Source organism: Callospermophilus lateralis, chromosome 3 (genome assembly GCF_048772815.1).
Source record: "Callospermophilus lateralis isolate mCalLat2 chromosome 3, mCalLat2.hap1, whole genome shotgun sequence".
In the NCBI taxonomy this organism is placed as follows: Eukaryota; Metazoa; Chordata; class Mammalia; order Rodentia; family Sciuridae; genus Callospermophilus; species Callospermophilus lateralis.
In genome coordinates, this window is record NC_135307.1 from 95,412,121 (window position 1) to 95,429,843 (window position 17,723).

The 17,723-nt window shown below is 35.1% G+C and overlaps 1 pseudogene; it reads left to right on the forward strand.

The window, feature by feature from the left end:
• The first annotated feature begins 2,647 nt into the window (after positions 1-2,647).
• The window catches only part of LOC143394756 (serine/threonine-protein phosphatase 2A catalytic subunit beta isoform pseudogene), a 28,213-nt pseudogene continuing 13,137 nt past the window's right edge, over positions 2,648-17,723 (forward strand).

Here is a 17,723-nt window from a genome sequence, read left to right on the forward strand (position 1 = left end):
GCAAATCATATGATTCTAGAAATTTGTTGATATCTTCTATATTTTTTATTTTATTGGAGTACAAGTTTTCAAAATAATTTCTAATTATCTTCTGTATTTCTGTAGTATCCATCATGATCTTTCCTATTTCATCACAGATGTTAGTAATTTGGGTTTTCTTTCTCCTTCTCTTTGTTAGCATGGCTCAGAGTTTATTAATTTTATTTATTTTTTTTAAAAGAACAACCTTTTGTTTTGTCAATTTCTTCAATTGTTTCTGTTGTTTCAATTTCATTGGTTTCAGCTCTGAATTGAATTATTTCCTGTTTTCTACTGTTTTGGTGTTGATTTGTTCTTATTTTTCTAGAGCTTTGAGATGTAATGTTAGGTCACTTATTTGTTGACTTTTTCTTCTTTGAAGGAATGAACTCCATGCAATGAACTTTTCTCTTAGTGCTGACTTCATAGTGTCCCAAAGATTTAGATATGTTGTATCCATGTTCTCTAAGAATTTTTTAATCTCCTCTTTGATGTCTTTTGCAACCATTGTTCATTCAATAGCATATTATTTAGTGTACAGGTGTTGGAGTAGCTTCTATCTTTCGTTTTATCATTGATTTCTAATTTCATTCCATTATGATCTGATAGAATGCAGGGTGGTATCTCTATTTTTTTGTATTTGCTAGGAGTTGCTTTGTAGCGTAATATATGATCTGTTTTGGAAAGGCAGACATGTGCTGCTGAGAAGAAAGTGTATTCACTTGTGGATGGGTGAAATATTCTATATATTTCTGTTAAGTCTAAATTATTGATTGTATCACTGATTTCTATAGTTGAAGGTGTGTTGAAGTCACCCAGAATTATTGTGTTTCGGTCTATTTGACTCTTGAACTTGAGAAGAGTTTGTTTGATGAACATAGATGCTCCATTGTTTTGGGCATCTATATTTATAATTTTATAAATTATAATTATAATTTTTGATGTATGGTTTCCTTAAGCAGTATGTCATGTCCTTATTTATCCCTTTTGATTAACTTTGGCTTAAGGTCTACTTTATTTGATATGAGGATGGAAACCCCTCTTTGTTTCTGAAGTCCATGTGAGTGGTATGTTTTTTCCCAACCTTTCACCTTCAGTCTGTGTGTGTCTTTTCCTATAAGATGAGTCTCTTGAAGGCAGCATATTGTTGGGTCTTTTAAATCCAATCTGCCAGTCTATGTCTTTTGATTGGTGAGTTTAGACCATTAATATTCAGGGTTATTATTGAGACATGATTTGTTTTCCCGGTCATTTTTGTTTATTTTGGTATTTAACTTGACTTGGTTTCTTCTTTGATAGGTTTTCCCTTTAGTGTAATACCTCTATTTGAGGATTTTCATTTCCTCCTCATGGAATATTTTGCCAAATATGTTTTGTATTGCAGCATGCTAGTTGTAAAAACTTTTGTGTATCATGGAAGGTTTTTACTTTATCATCAAATCTAAAGCTTATTTTGCTCGATATGAGATTCCTGGTTGGCTTCCATTTTCTTTCAGAGCTTCATATATGTTGTCCCAGGATCTTCTAGCTTTCAGGGTCTGTGTTGAAAAATCTGCAGATATCCTAATTGAAATCCCCCTAAATGTAATCTGATTCCTTTCTATTTTGGCTTTTAAAATTCTCTTCTTATTCTGTATGCTAGGCATTTTCATTATAATGTGCCTTGGTGTGTATCTGTTATGATTTTGTACATTTGGTGTCCCATAAGCCTCTTGTATTTGATTTTTAATTCATTCTTCGTGTTTGGAAAATTTTTTGATATTATTTCATTGAATAGATTGTTCATGCCTCTGGTTTGGAACTCTATGCCTTTCTCTATCACAATAATTCTTAAATTTGGTCTTTTGATGTTATCCCATAATTCTTGAATGTTTTACTCATGGTTTCTTACAATCTTCACTCAGGGGTCAACATTGATTTTAAGATTATATATTTTGTCTTTATTGTCTGAGGTCCTGTCTTCAGATCTGATCTGTTGGTTGTGCTTTGTATTGAGTTTTTAATGTGGTTTATTTTTTCTTTAATTTCAAGGATTTCTGGTTTGTTTGTTTGTTTTTCAGAACCTCTATCTCCTTATTGAAGTAATATTTTGCTTCCTGTATTTGCTTATGCAGTTTTTTATCAAAATGATCTTTTGCCACCTGTATTTGCTCTCTTATATCATCCTTTAATTCCCAGAACATTTTAATTATGTACATCCTAAACTCCTTCTCTGTCACTTCTGCTGTGCAGGCCTTGGAGTCTAATAATGTAGTATCTTAGTTTGTTTTGGGCACTTTCTTCCCTTGGTTTTTCATTTTTTGTTTGTGTTTTCCCTTCTAGCACTATGGATCCTAGGCATTAGGGTTTTTACCTTATAGGCTTTTAGTTCCCTTTCAGGTGCCAATACCTCTCCTTGATATTGCTTATAAACCGCAGCCTGTGTTCCAAGCTGGGGGTTGCCCCAACTAAAGATGGCGAGGAAGGTGTCCCAAGATGGAGGTGGCTGCTTTCAGCCATGGAGTGTCTGGTTGGGTGGGGCCAGGTGGTGGCAGTGGGCGCCATGTTCAGAGATGAAGCTCTGTGGCATGGGACTGTCTCCAGACCCTTTGTGGTGTCCCCAAGTGCAGGCTACCATGTGTAGGGGACTATGACAGTGGTTACAGTGCCCCAAGACGGAGGCAACCGGGGGAACCCCATGTTGGTAGATGAGGGACTACACAGGAGGCTAGATTTCCTGCATCTGGGCAGCAGCCGGGTGTCCTGAAGGGGAGCGATGCCTGGATTCCTGCACAGGGGAGCATCCAGGAGTTGTGCATGGGTTCTGATGTCAGTGATCCTACTCTGGCACCCAGAGGTTCTGTGTGGAAGAGTGACCAGGAGTCCTGTGCTGATGCTGAGGCCTAGAGACCTGTGCAGGCACGGTGGCCATGGTTCCTGTGTGGGAGCTCCTCTGATCACCCACAGAGAAACAGTATTCCTACTACTTGAATCCCAGGTTCCAGAGTGACACAGAGTGCTGCTGTTATGCCAGATTCGTAGGACCCCAATAGACTTCCAGGAGCCGAATCAACGAAATCACACAAGGGTCTTTATTGCAAGCTCGAGCCTGGACTCACAACGGTTCCCGATGCAGCAGTCCCAGGGAGTGAGTCCTGGTCTTTTGTTCAGTGAGATTTTATAGGTTTTGGGGGGATACTCTATGCATCACAACATCACACAGCAAATCATTCCATACCACGGGAAAATCAAACAACAACTCTTAACATTAATTAGCACATTCACTGGCCGGAACAAGTTGGGTAGGGGTGATTGGTTAGTACAAGAGGGGGATTCCTTTGAACTGATTGGTTTAGGCCATGAGGGGTGTACATGCTAAACTACATGGTTTCCCAACATGTTATCAACCACCATAAACTACTTGGAGGTCATCTGGCATCCCAGGTATTTTCCCTGTCTCATGCTGATTGGAGGTTGCTAGGGGGGTTGCTATGGGTCCTCACCTACCCTAACTGAGTCAGGGACACCTGGCGCCAGCAGACGTCTCCTGTTATTTACAGACAAACAACTCAGCAGGGTGGGTATGTGCTTAGAAGTGCTCTGTGGGTTTTTCCAAGGACAAGGGTCATGCTCCCTCCTTGGATAGGCCTTGAAGTAGAAGCTGCTGTTATTTATTTTCAAAAATGGAGTCACATCAGTTTCTCACTGCCTCCCCCTAGCCCACCATCGTTCAATTTTTTTTTTTTTTAAAGAGAGAGTGAGAGAGGGAGAGACAGAGAGAGAGAATTTTTAATATTTATTTTTTAGTTTTCGGTGGACATAACATCTTTGTTTGTATGTGGTGCTGAGGTTCGAACCTGGGTGCACGCATGCCAGACGAGCGCGCTACCGCTTGAGCCACATCCCCAGCCCCAATTTTTTTTTTTTTGAAAGAGTTTGAGTAGCATTGGCATTAATTCTTTAAAAATTTGATAATACTCACCAATAAAGCTACCTAGTCTTGGTCTTTTCTTGGTTGGGATGTTTTTTATTACTGATTTAATCTCTTTATTCATTATAGGTTTGCTCATATTTTCTACTTCTACATAATTCTGTCTTGATAGATTTTATATTTCTATAATTTTATCCACTTCTTCTAAGTCATCCAATTTGTTGGCATATGAATATTCATAGTTTTCTTATGTGTCTTTTATTTTCTGTGTCATAATTGTAGTGTCTCCTCTTTCACTTGCATCATTTAAGTTTTCTTATTAGTGTGTCTAAAAATGTTCCACTTTTTTTTATCTTTTCAAAGACCGACATTTATTTATTTATTTCTATTTCATGTTTTTATACAGTATTTTTTCGTATTCTTTGTTTACCTCTTTATCTTCTAGCTGAATGTTCTATCCATTATTGAAAATAAGTTATTAAAATCACATGCTATTGCTATGTTGTTGTTTAACCCTTCAATTATGTTAATATGTGTTTCATGTACTTGGGTGTTCTGTTGTTAAGTACATATATATTCATATTTAAATTCTGATATTTAATGTTTTTTTCCTTCTCCTACCTTTGGGCTTTGTTTTGTTCCCCACCCCCAAAATCCTTTAGGTGACAATTAAGTTTATTTGAGATCTTTATTTCTTCTTATTGTAGGTACTTATCACTATGAACTCTCGGAGAACTGCTTTTGCTTCATCTTATAAGTTTAGGTATATTGTCTTTCCATTTTTGTTTGTCTTAAGAAATCTTTGCTTCTTTTTCTGATTGGTTGTTCAAGAAAATTTGTTTAATTTCCACAAGTTTGTGAAATTTCCAGTTTTCTCTCTGCATTAATTTTCAGTTTATTTCATGTGTTTGGAAAAGATACTTGGTATCATTTTAATCTTTTTAAATATGTTAAAACTTATTTTGTGACCTAACATGATATATCCTGGAGAACAGATGTTTAAGATTGAGAAAAAATGTGTATTTTCCTGCCATTGAATGGAATGTTTTGTATATGTCTATTCTTTGTAGTTTTTTCTATGTCCTTTGCTTCATTGTTTATTTTTCTGTCTTATGTTCTATCCATTATTAAAAATGAGTCATTAAAATTATATACTATTATTGTGTTGCCTACTATTTTTCCCTTCAGCTCTGTCAATGTGTGTTTCATGTATTTGGGTGTTGGGTGTATATATATTTATAAATTTAAATCTTCCTGGTTAACTGACTCTTTCATCATTATATACTCTTTTGACAGTTTTGGAATTAAATCAGTTTTATCTAATATAGATATGGCCATCTCTACACTCTTCACATTACCATTTGTATAAGATATCTTTTTTTTTATGTTCATCCATTTGTATCCTAAAAAGGAAAGTGAGTCTCTTACAGAAAACATATAGTTGGATCTTGTTTGTTTATCCATTCTGCTACTCTATGGCATTCGACTTTTCATTTATATTTAAATTATTGATAGTGAAGAATATACTATTGCCATTTTTTTAGTTGCTATCTCTTTTGTAGTTCATTTGTTCTTCTCTTCCTCTCTGTCTTCTTAGGACTTAACATAGGGCTTACATAAAATGCCTTAAACCTATAGCCATCTATTTTGATATGATTCCAACTTAACCATCATACCAATACTCTATTAACACCTCCCACAATTTTCTATTGATGTTCCAAATTAAATCTTTATGTATTATGTACCATTAACATTTTATAGTTATAGCTATTTCTATGCCTTTATCTTTAAAAAATTCTACACAAATTTTAAGGTATTTTATGCACACCAATATTAAAGTATGCATATATATTTACCTTTACCAATGAGCTTTATATTTTCATTATGTTTTTGTATTTCTATTTAGCACACTTTTATTTCAACTTGAAGAAGCATTTCTTGTAACACTAGTCTAGATGTGATGAACATGCTTAGTTTGTGTTTATCTAGGAAAGTCTTTATGTCTACCTCAGTTCTGAAGAACAGCATTTCTGGATATATTATTCTTGTTTGGCAGAGTTTTTGGTTTTGTTTAGTTTTTTTTCCTTGAAGCACTTTGAATATATCATTCCCTGGCCTGCATGGTTTCTGCTGAGAAATCCAAAAATACTCTGGCATTTCCTCTATACGTAACAAGTCACTTTTCTCTTGCAACTTTCACAATTCTTTGTCTTTGCCTTTTGACAATTTGATTATAATGCATCTCAGTGTGGATTTCTTTACTTACATCTTACTTAGTGTCTGTCCACCTACTTGCATTTGGATGTTCAATTCCTTCTCTAGATTTTGAATATTTTCAACCTTATTTCTTTAAAGAAACTTTGTGCCCTTTTCTTTCTCCTTCAAGAACTCCCTTAATATGTATATTGGCCCACTTAATGGTGTTCCATAAGACCTTTAAACTTTGTTCACTCATTTTTATTATTTTTGCTTTGGATAATTTCAAATTACTTCTCTTAAGTTTATTTAATCTTTCTCCCTGATCAAGTCTGTTATATTGGCCTTGTTTATTGAATTATCTATTTAGTTATTATATTCTTCAATTCAAATTTCTATTTGGTTCTTTTTATATTTTCTATCTTTGGTGATATTTTGTTCATGCCTCATTTTTGACCTTATAAAACATCTTTATAAGAGTTATTTCAATTACTTCATCAGATAACTCATTGACATCTGTTTCTTTAGGACTAGTTTCTGTAGATTTATTTTAGTTTTTCCTGTGGACCATGTTTACATTTTTGTTTATGTGTCCCATAACTGTTGGATGTGTACATTAAAAAAAATTCTACCTTCCCCAGTGTTTATGGACTAGCTTCCTGTAGGAAAAGACCTTCACCAATCAGCCAAGCTAAAAGTTATGTGATTCTATAAAACTTGGTTTGAGGGCAAATAACTTCTCAGCCTGTGCATACAATTTCCTAGAAAAATTTGTCAGATTATTTTTCAGGACTTCATAATCTCTTGCTCCCTCTGTTGTTCCATTAGGTATTGCAAATTCTTTCATTCTGGAATAGTAAACTGCTCTATTTTCCCTTGTTCTCAATGACCATTCTCAATGACATCTAAAGTATGCAGTTCACCATCAGTGTCTCAAGGTAAGAAGGCAGATACCAATTTCCTGTGTAATCCTGGAGGTACTCTTGTCCTCCTGATAGAAAAGCATCTAGTTGTGTACCTTCTCCCAATCATGCAAAAGTGTGCCATTTCCCCCATTTTTCTTTGTTTTCAGAAGACCCCCTGTAACAAACAATGCCTGTTCTATCAACACTGTGAATGAAGCATAACAGAAATCACTCTCCCAGATATCTCCCCAAAAGCCAAAATATTGAATACATCCTCTATTCTATAGTATTTCAGTGGAGTGGTGGCTGATCATTCCTATTCTATCATCTTGTTGACATTACTCCTTCTCTACATGTTTTTAAACCAATACATGAACATTAATCCTCTGCACTCCAAGTGCATAGCTTACTGATGAAGATGGAAGGATAAGGTTATTGAAACTTGGGTTTGCTTACAGAGATGTTCAGGTAGAATGGCAATGCCAAGCATGAAAGCAGATGGAATGGCACCAAAACATCATTACTGCATAGCTGATCATGAGTGGACAGTCCAGGTGATTTAATAATGCAGGCTACTCTTCCCCACAAGAAAATACTTTGGGTGGGACCCAGTCTCAGACTTCTGCTAAAGTCATCATTCTTCTCATCCTAAATGGCATTTAGCCTGAAAACTAAAAGGAGTGCATGGATTCTTTCAAAATGTACAACCAGACATGCCCTACTAACCCAGAAACATTTGTTCTTCATTAGTCTAATCACTGCCTAACTGCTTGGAAATTCATGTTGTCATTGAGGGAAGTTGTTGGTACTCTTATGGTCAGTTCTGGATTTGTCCAATATCTTAATTAATGAGGCTGTATACCCCTTTTGTGTCATAAATTGTTTTGTTTTCCAGTGTTAGAGGTCTTGCCAATGATAGTATTTTATCTGAGTTACATGTTCAGTGACACATTTTCTGTTTGTGAAAGGAATAACCACAGCAAATCTCAACAGCCCCTATCAAGAAAGAGGTCCGTGTCATAACTGGTAGAACTGTCTCAGATGATTACTTAGTTCCCCTCCTACAGGGCCATTCATGAAGCATGGAATAATGAGAACAGCTTTAAATGTGTGTGTGTGTGTGTGTGTGTGTGTGTGTGTGTGTGTTTATACAAAAGACTACAAGGAGTCATTTTAAAGCCTACATATGGAGTACAAGGATAGGTCTGTTTTTCCCAAAGATTATTCTTAGAGTCTGAGAAATTGTATGCAAAGCAATTTCAAGACACTACTGTGCTTTTTTTTTCTTGCCTTTTCATTTGTTTCTTTTTTTCTCTTAACATAGTAAAAAAAAAAAAAATGGTACATTGACTTCATTTCCCAGAAATCACATAATTCTTTTCTGTGAAATACTCATCCCTTGACAGGAAAGACAATTGACATAGACACATAAGTTGAAGAAAAATTTATTTTGGGGGGTTCTGTTTTACCACATTTAACACCAATTCCTTGACCTAAATTAAAGTATTTAGGTGTAGGAAAATTAGGAACTTATTCCTTTCATTTTTATTTAATCTTTTTTATTCTGGGCAGTTTATCTCTACATCAATAATTATTAGGTCTCAATTACATGCTCAAAGGGCTGTTTTTCCTGCATTAATTAACTAGCTCCCTTACCTCTGGGACTGTGTTTTATAATTTCATCATGGATGACACCACATGCTAATTCATACTCATTAAATGTATGCAGTATTATATAGACCCAAACCTACCAGTCAAACTTAGAATCATGATGAAATCCAATGACATTTTTGGAAACAATGTCTATAATATAGTGGAGCATGGCTTTAAGACCAAAGGTATAGCTGGGTTTCAGCAACAGGTGCACTGTGTTTCAGTCCTTTGTTCCATTCCAATTAGCATGGCATTTCAACCATTAAAACCCCCCATGCCCCATTAATGACTGTACCTCAACTTTTAATGGACATGAGTTGCAGAAAAAATTATTTAAAGATATTATCCTCTCCATCTGCTATGGAGTTATCAGTTTATTAAGTGTCTGGAGTCTGTTGTTCAGGCCTTTGGCTTAAGCTGACTTTACACTCTGATTCATCCTTCCCTCAACCCAGTCCCTGTGTCTCCCCCATCTCCCTTCATACTTTGAAAAGTTATTCCCTGGCTCCAAACACAGGCAGTCCTCTTTCCTAGTAAGCATGCTTCTCATTTCCTTAATTTTTATAAACTGGCAACCATTCAAGTTTCCTTCTGGGGCTGCAATATGCAATGCAAAAACAAGGGTTGTGGACCATTTCTGAACACCAAATGGATAGAACAAGGAATTGCCAATAACATCCAATCCAAATTTAACAGGCCTGTTAAAAAGAAACTGAAGGAAAAGACATCCTTATAAAAGACAAGAGTCACTTGATTGGTCATATCAGTGTCTGGAAGATTCTATATCAAATAAACTCTCTTCATTGGCCCTAAACATTTTCATGTTCCACTGATTAAAACAGAGATATAAGAAAGTCTTTATATGTTGGCGAGTCATAAATGAGAGACATTCTTATTTCTGTGATCTAAGAAAGTTCCTCAACTTCTTTAAACCTTGGTTACATTTCACTGAAATAGGAATCACAATATAACATTCTTCACAAGATTGTTAAGAAGACTAAGTGAAATAATGCATCGTAAGTCAGGTAAAGTATTTATTCTAGGGCAAAGTACATAATGAAAGGTTAATGAACATTAAATGTGAGATAAAATTATTTTTCACTAACAAAGTTCATGTGGCTTATACATATCTATTTATATGCCCAGAAAATACAAGAAATACATGCACTCATACACTGATAATTCTGGGACTGTAGGGTTCTTTGTTCTAATGTCAACCTATTAAAGTTTGGTTGAGTTAGATAGTGGCTGCAGAGAGAATCCCTGAATCTGTGACAACACAGGGCATATCTTGATGAATGAACTGACAGTCTAATCTCAAAGATAAAAAAAAAAGAATATTTTCATAGCCTGAGCTCCACTGCATATTCACATTGGCCTTGGTTATAACCCATCTGAGTTTTGAATCTACCTAGAATGGGCCAGGTACCTGTTTTCTTCTGAAATCAAGTAATAGATTTACATGAGCCCCTGATGACTGACTTGAGGGAAAGTAATGGCAATGGGCAACAGAATGTGTTGTATGTCACTACCACTACCACCATCCTCAAAGCGCACACACGTACACACACACACAGACACACACAATTCAACTTAAACCCCAAGACTTAACTTAATTCAACTTAAACATTTCAGTCTTGTCTCCTGCTACACGTATTCAAGAATTTCTCTTGATGAATACCTGTAATTGGAATTCTGAGTTCATCTAGTTGTACAACTATTGCCAAACTGTTCTCCATAGTGGTTGTACCAATTTACATTGTCTATAGCAGAGGTTGAGAGCATTTGATTCCATATGTCTTTACTCCAGATTGCCAGGATGATATCCCACTTCATTTACTGGGATATCTAAACAAACCAGAAGATACTGAAAATAGAAAATATCTCTCAATGGGATAAGTCACTGCATATACAGAAATGGAAAAGCAGGAAAGATAATTAATATGATTTGAATATCATTCTCTGCTCTGGTTCTGAGAAATCTGTGAGCTAAAGTCAGAGTGATCTTGAGAGTCTGCCAAGGAGACTTGGTTGGCTTTGTATTCATCAAACTTTCTGAGTTTTGATTCTTCCCCTCCTTCTAGTTCCACTTTGCGGACTTTCACTAAACTTCCCTATGCTTCATTTTTGTCTTTGTAAAGGGTAATTGTAAAGGTTTCTACATCAGAAAATAGCTTAAAGTATGTGGTACTTATAATGTGCCTAGCATGTAGGGTACAGTCTTTAATAATATTAGCTATTGGCTTTATTTTTGTTTTAATTTTAGAAAAAGACATATCACAAGCCCAATCTGAAGCTCCAAGGCAAAGGTTCTTTTGTTCAAAGACAAAACAATTGTATTTCATTCAGGGATTTGTTTCAAATATCTGTGAAATATTAGTAAAAGTACAAATACAAATACTCAAGATATTGAAAGAAAATAAGCAAAAATTCCAGTGCTTTTCTCTCAGTGATGAGCTTATGAGAAATTTTTTTTTGTTTTTCAAAAATTCTAAAATTTCTGTAATGAAAACATATTACTTTTACAGCCAGGAAAAGTCATTATTTTTGTAAATATTCATAACCACGATTGTCATATGACAATACATATATGTTGCTCCTCTTCTCAAAGTCATTCTTTCCTGTCTATCTCCAAGGTGAGCTGTGTTGGATTCTTTGGTCAAAAACGATGACTAATAACTGGGAGACTAGTAAATGCTTGTGTATGATTCTCTCTCTCTCTCTCTCTCTCTCTCTCTGTGTGTGTGTGTGTGTGTGTGTGTGTGAGAGAGAGAGAGAGAGAGAGAGAGAGAGAGAGAGAGGGAGAGTATTATTCTAATTTCAATTATTTGCTCCTTTTTATGTCTGAAATTTCAACAAAAAATAACAGAATGTACAAAGAATCCACTTTCAAGAATAATCAAATGTTACTACATAGTCATATTTATTTGAGATATTTTGTTTGTATAAATAAAAGAGAATTTTACAATAAAGTTTAAATTTCTCAAATTCCATCTCCTTATCTGTAATCAGAGACAAACATTATTTTGAATTTGGAGAATACCATTTCATTTTTGTTTTTTTTTTTAATTTTGTTCTTGGTTATTGTTATTTGGTGTGCTAGGAATAGAACTCAGGGCCTCTGCATGGTAATCACATGTTTTATTACTGAATTTACACCCCAACCTCAATATTATTATTATTATCATCATCATCACCATCATTATTATGGTGGTGTTGAGGATTGAACTCATGACCTTTATGTATGCTAGGTAAGCACCCTACTACTGAGTTATACCACCACCCCTCAGTCCATAGTTTTGTATTTTAACTGCATAGATGTCTCCATGAACAATAGATATTACTTTGCATGTTTTACAATGTTTAAAGATTACTTTATTCTGTATCACAATTCTAGTTCAGAATAGATATATTCACTTAATTTTTGTAAGTTGACACACACGCATACACGCAAGTACACACATAGCAATAGATTTACACATTTACTTATTTATAGACCATTCACTTAATGGAGAGTTAGGTTTTTCCCTATTGCAAATTATGCTTCCTTGAACATTTTAGTCTTGTCTCCTGCTACACATATTCGAGAATTTCTCTTGATGAATACCTATGACTGGAATTCTGAGTTCATCTAGTTGTATAACTATTTCCAAAATGTTCTCCATAGTGATTGTACCAATTTATATTGTCTACAGCAGAGGTTGAGAGCATTTGATTCCATATGTCTTTACTCCAGATTGCCAGGATGATACCCCACTTCATTTACTAGCATACCTAAATAAACCAGGAGATATTGAAAATAGAAAATATCTCTCAATGGGATAAGCCACTGCATATACAGAAATGGAAAATCAGGAAAGATAATTAACATGATTTGAATATCATTCTCTGCTCTGCTCCTGAAAAAATCTGTGAGCAAAAGTCAGATCAGAAAGGAATATGATAACCTAAGCACTAAGAAAAGATATGACAAAGACCCAAAAGAGCCCTTACAGAAGAATTTTCAGTAACAATATGGAATGCTGACTATCATTATGGTTTCATAATGAAAATTGCCTCATAATGCCACATAGTTCAATACCAAGAGTTTTCCACAGGACATAGTTTTACATTTCTGTGCTGTCTGCTCTGGTTGGATGATATTGATACTCTCAAAAATCCCATACAGCTCTAATTGATTCTACAGTTACTATCCTTTCCCAATATTATATTAACAAAAAACTGAGGCTGCATCTTGTTCACAGCAGAACCGAAATAAAGCATGGAACTGCTCTCCTCTATCTACACTCTTTATGGAATAAAGAATGCTAACATTTATTGAGTGTACTGAGCATTTAACATATCACATATCATTTTATCCTTATTATTATCCACTATAAGTATAGATACTATTATTATCCCATTTTATAAATGAAATTAAGGCATAGAAAGTTAAGCAGTTTATCAGATCTCCCTCTAAGGCATATGTTGGATCTAATTATTTTCCCCACCAGCAACATGGCTACCACAGTCCAAGTCATATAATCTCTCTCCTAGATTCCTTTAACTGCTCTTTTTCTACTCTTGCCCCCTCCCAGTCTCAACATTCTCAGAATCCAAAGTATCTTTCAAAAACATAAATTAAATTATGTCACCTTCTGCTTACACTCTCCCATGGTTTCTTATTATAGTTAGAATAAGATGTAGGCTCATTATCATGAAAAATAGAGTCTTCTTTTAGACTCTGTCAGACCAGACTTTTATCCGTCTTTCTGATCTCACCTCCTGCTATGCGCTTCTGGGGGAATGTTACAAAAATCTCTGTCTTCACCCTGTCTTAGCCAAACCTTCAGCATCTGCTGGACTCTGGACCTTCATCCTGTAAGAACTCTTCCTCAGCCTCATCACATGTCATCATTCAGCTTTCTGATGGAGAGTCACCTCTTTCGAGAAGTCTTCCCTGCCCACTCAAGCCAAAGAACAATGTCCTTCATCCATATCCACCACTCCTGGCCATGACTCCATCCCACTGTGCTATTTTGTTACCATGACACAATTATTAGTATCTGAAAATAGCTTATTATTCACTTGTTTATTTTTTGTCTATGCTAATTTATGTTCTATACCAAGCAGGTACTAAGATGATATTAGATTTACAAGGATTTTTATTAGGGGAAATGCCTGAGGAAGAAGAAGGCAACTTTGAGAAAGTATTCATGTATGATTCAATTTGGACCCTGAACAAAGGAGGAAAAATTTTGGACTGAAGTGAACTAGATAGACTGCTGTGTAGTCTAGAATATTCTGCAAAGCCTCAGTGAATCCCAGAGCCTTGTCTCCCAAGTCAATTGACTTGTCTTGATACACCAACCTCCATCAGCTTCCTGCAGGGAGCAGTTCATGGAAGTAGATCCTGGTGCAAATGTTACCAAGGATTTCACAGCACAGAGTCTGAGGCCCTCGGTCAATTTGCTTTCACTGTTGGAGATCTATGAGACATACTCTCAGGCCTACCACACATTTTAAGATAAAGGACCGTGCTAACCTTACACTCACAGTGATATTCACAAGATTCTCAAAATATATTTGTGGAATACATGAATAAATAATCAAAAGAATGAAGACCCTTGTCCAGGTGGAAGAGCAGAATTTGGAAAACATCTTCTCTCATTCTAGCCATTTAGTGTTTCCTGCTGTTTCTTGCCTGGGGTCACTATTTTATACTGTTGCTTAGACTATAAATTCAGAAGAATAAAATAAATCACATATGCTTAGTTAGACTTCTGAGACATATTTATGTTCCTTATGCAACAATTATCTTCTAACATATTTACTTATTTTATTTGGACCTGATGTGAAGAATGGAAAAGTTTATCCACCACCATGCAGAAGAAATTGTGTTAACCATCCCCCATTCAGTCAGATATATTAGACAAAGTGAATTTTTTTCCCCTTAAGAGCAGTTGCAAAAGAGAGCAGAAAAACAAAAGCTTATACTCTTCCATAAAGATTAAGAGTGAGAATCAATTCTGTATTCAGCAAGTGTTATGTAAAGATGAGCAGTGCATTCATGAAGCCAATGTCTGATATAATAATCAATAAAGTCTGGGATATTTATATGAAGGAGTTGAGTTTTATCATAAAGGACAAACATCTAACTTGACCATCTGACAAAAATGCTAAAAGACAGAAAGAGACATCTTAAAATAAGCCTCCGCGCATGCAAGACAGCCAAAATAATAGAAACCACATAAAATTATTTTTAAATGTTATACTTTGAAGCTGATAGCTTGAGATCAAAGACGGCAGTGAACTGCTTATCTAAAATATCTCCTTAGAAATTTGGATGACAAAAATAAACAACTTTGTTCTTAGCCTTAATCATTTTCCCTAAAACCAAAACAAGATAGTACGAGTTGTCCATAGATGGAGTCAAATACAGTGAGCAAGTGAAGAAAAACTGGTGAGAAATAAGAGAACCTGCTACAGTGAAATATGTAACGCAGAATAGCCAGTTTCATGTAAATGGATCTTCAGTTTGAAACCCCAGGGCCTTCATAATATGTAGCGCATTTGTTTCCTTCTATGTCCTTTAACTGGAGCCTTTTGACTCAGGAATCTGAGGGGCTACAGACTGGGATCTTCAAGCTGTTTTGCTTTAGGACTTTGATTCCATTCTTGATTTCCAGGACTTTCACATTGATTCCGAGACTCCATCACTAGAAAACTAATGTCAACACAGGCCCCGATCAGGGAAGATACAGGTAATGTATACTTCTGTTTGTCAGGTTGAAATCAGTAAAAAGTACATCGGACCACACTGCTTTCACTCCTTTGAGATGTCTTTCTGAAATACAACTTCACAGTGTGAATTATTCTCATCTTGATGTGGTAGAAAGGAAAAAGAGGCCCTAGTCAGACTGGAAATACCACACAGGCATTTCAGAGGCATGATAAAGAGGAATGGGCATTGCCAATCCAAAGAAAATAACAAAATATATATAATTTTAGAGCAATTTTTGGTTCACAACAATATTAAGAGAAAAATACAGAGATTTCCAATATGCCCATAGACCCCTTGCATGTATAGCTTCCCACATTTCAATATCCACCACCAAAATGGTAAATTTGTTGCAATTTCTGAGCCTACATTAATACATCATAATCACCCAAAGTCTATAGTTTATTAGGGCTCACTCTGGTGTCTATAGGTTTAGACAAATATATACTGACATATCTACCATAATTATATCATATAGAATATTTTTATTGTCTTAAAAGTCCTCTCTGAGAGGCCTATTCAATCTCTGGCAACCACTGATCTTTTTACTTTCTTCATAGTTTTGCCTTTTCCAGAATGTCATATAGTTGGAGTCATAATATATGGCCCACTCAGAATGCCATCTTTCAATAATATGCATTTAAATTTGAAGTTTTGTAATATGCATTTAATAATATGCATTCCTCCATGTCCTTTCATAGCTTGACAGCCCCTTTTTTAGGGCTGAATAATATTCCATTTTCTGTATGTAGTATGCCAACTGAAGGATATTTTGGTTCCTTCCAAATTTGTACAATTATTAACAGTTGCTATAAACATCCATACATGTGTGGTATTTTGTGTGGACATCAAGTTTAAAGCTATTTTGTATAGATACCAAGGATTGTGATTGTTAGATCCTACAGTAAGAGTATGTTTTGTTTTATAGAAATTGCCAAAATGTTTCCCAAAGTGTCATTCTCACTAGCAATGAACAAGAGTTCCTGTTATTCCACATTATCTCCACCTTTGGTATTGTCAGTGTTCTGAATTTTGATCATTTTTATAAGTGTACAGAGGTATCCCAATGCAAATTTATTTAAAATTTGCATATTACTAATGACATATGATATAGGTGATGTAGACAATCTTAAATGCGTATTTACTATCTGTGTATCTTCTCTGGGAGGTATCTGTCAAAAGTCCTTGGGCAAGTTTTTAATCTGGCTCATTTGTTTTCCTATTGTCAAATTTTTAGAATACTTTTTATATTTTGTATGAGAGTCTTTTCTGAGATGTGTCTTTTGCAAAAATTTTCTCAGCCTGCAGATTGAACTCACATTCTTTTTACATTTTTCCTCCGGAGACCAAGTTTTAAATTTTCATGAAATCCAGCTTATCAATTATTTCTTTTATGGATCATGACTTTTGTGTTATATTAGAAACTCGCCACTGTACACAAGGTCATCTAGTTTTCTTCTATATTACCTTCTAGGAGTTTTATGATTTTGTGTTTTACTTTATGTCTATGACACATTTGGGGTTAATTTTGGGGAACAGTGTAAGGTATGTGTCTGGATTGATTTTTTCCTAAGTGTTCTAGCACCATTTCTTGAAAATTACCACCTTTGCTCCACTATGTTGTCTTTGTTACTTTGTCAAACATCAGTTGATTATATTTATGTGTGTCTGTTTCTGGGTTGTCTATTCAGTTCCATTGGTCTATTTATGTATTATTTCATCAACACCACACTGTCTTGATTCCTATAGTAAGTCTTTTTTTTTATATATATACCATAATTCAAAAAGGAAATTCAGACAACAATTCCAATTACAATAGTATCTGAAATAATAAAATACCTAGGAATGAATATAAACAAAAAGGAAATAAAGCTTGTGCACTGTAAGCTACAAAACCTTGCTGAAATAAATTAAAATAAATAAATGGAAAGACAGTCAAACTAATGAATTGTCACTACAGGTTCAATTTTTTTTTTTTTTTTTTTTTTTTGATGGTGCTGGGGATTGAGCTCAGGCCCTCATAGTAAGTCTTGAAGTTAAGCCACGTGTCTTCCAAATTTGTTCCTCTTCAATATTGTGTTGGCTGTTGTGTTTTGTTTTGTTTTTTGGTACTAATGGGGATTGAACCCAGGTGCACTCTACAACTGAGCCACATTCCCAACCCTTTTTTATATATATTTTTAATATTATTTAGGGATTTAAACTCACTAAATTGCCTAGGGCCCTGCTACATTATGCAGGGTGACTTTGAACTTTCAATCCTCCTGCCTCAGCCTCCAGA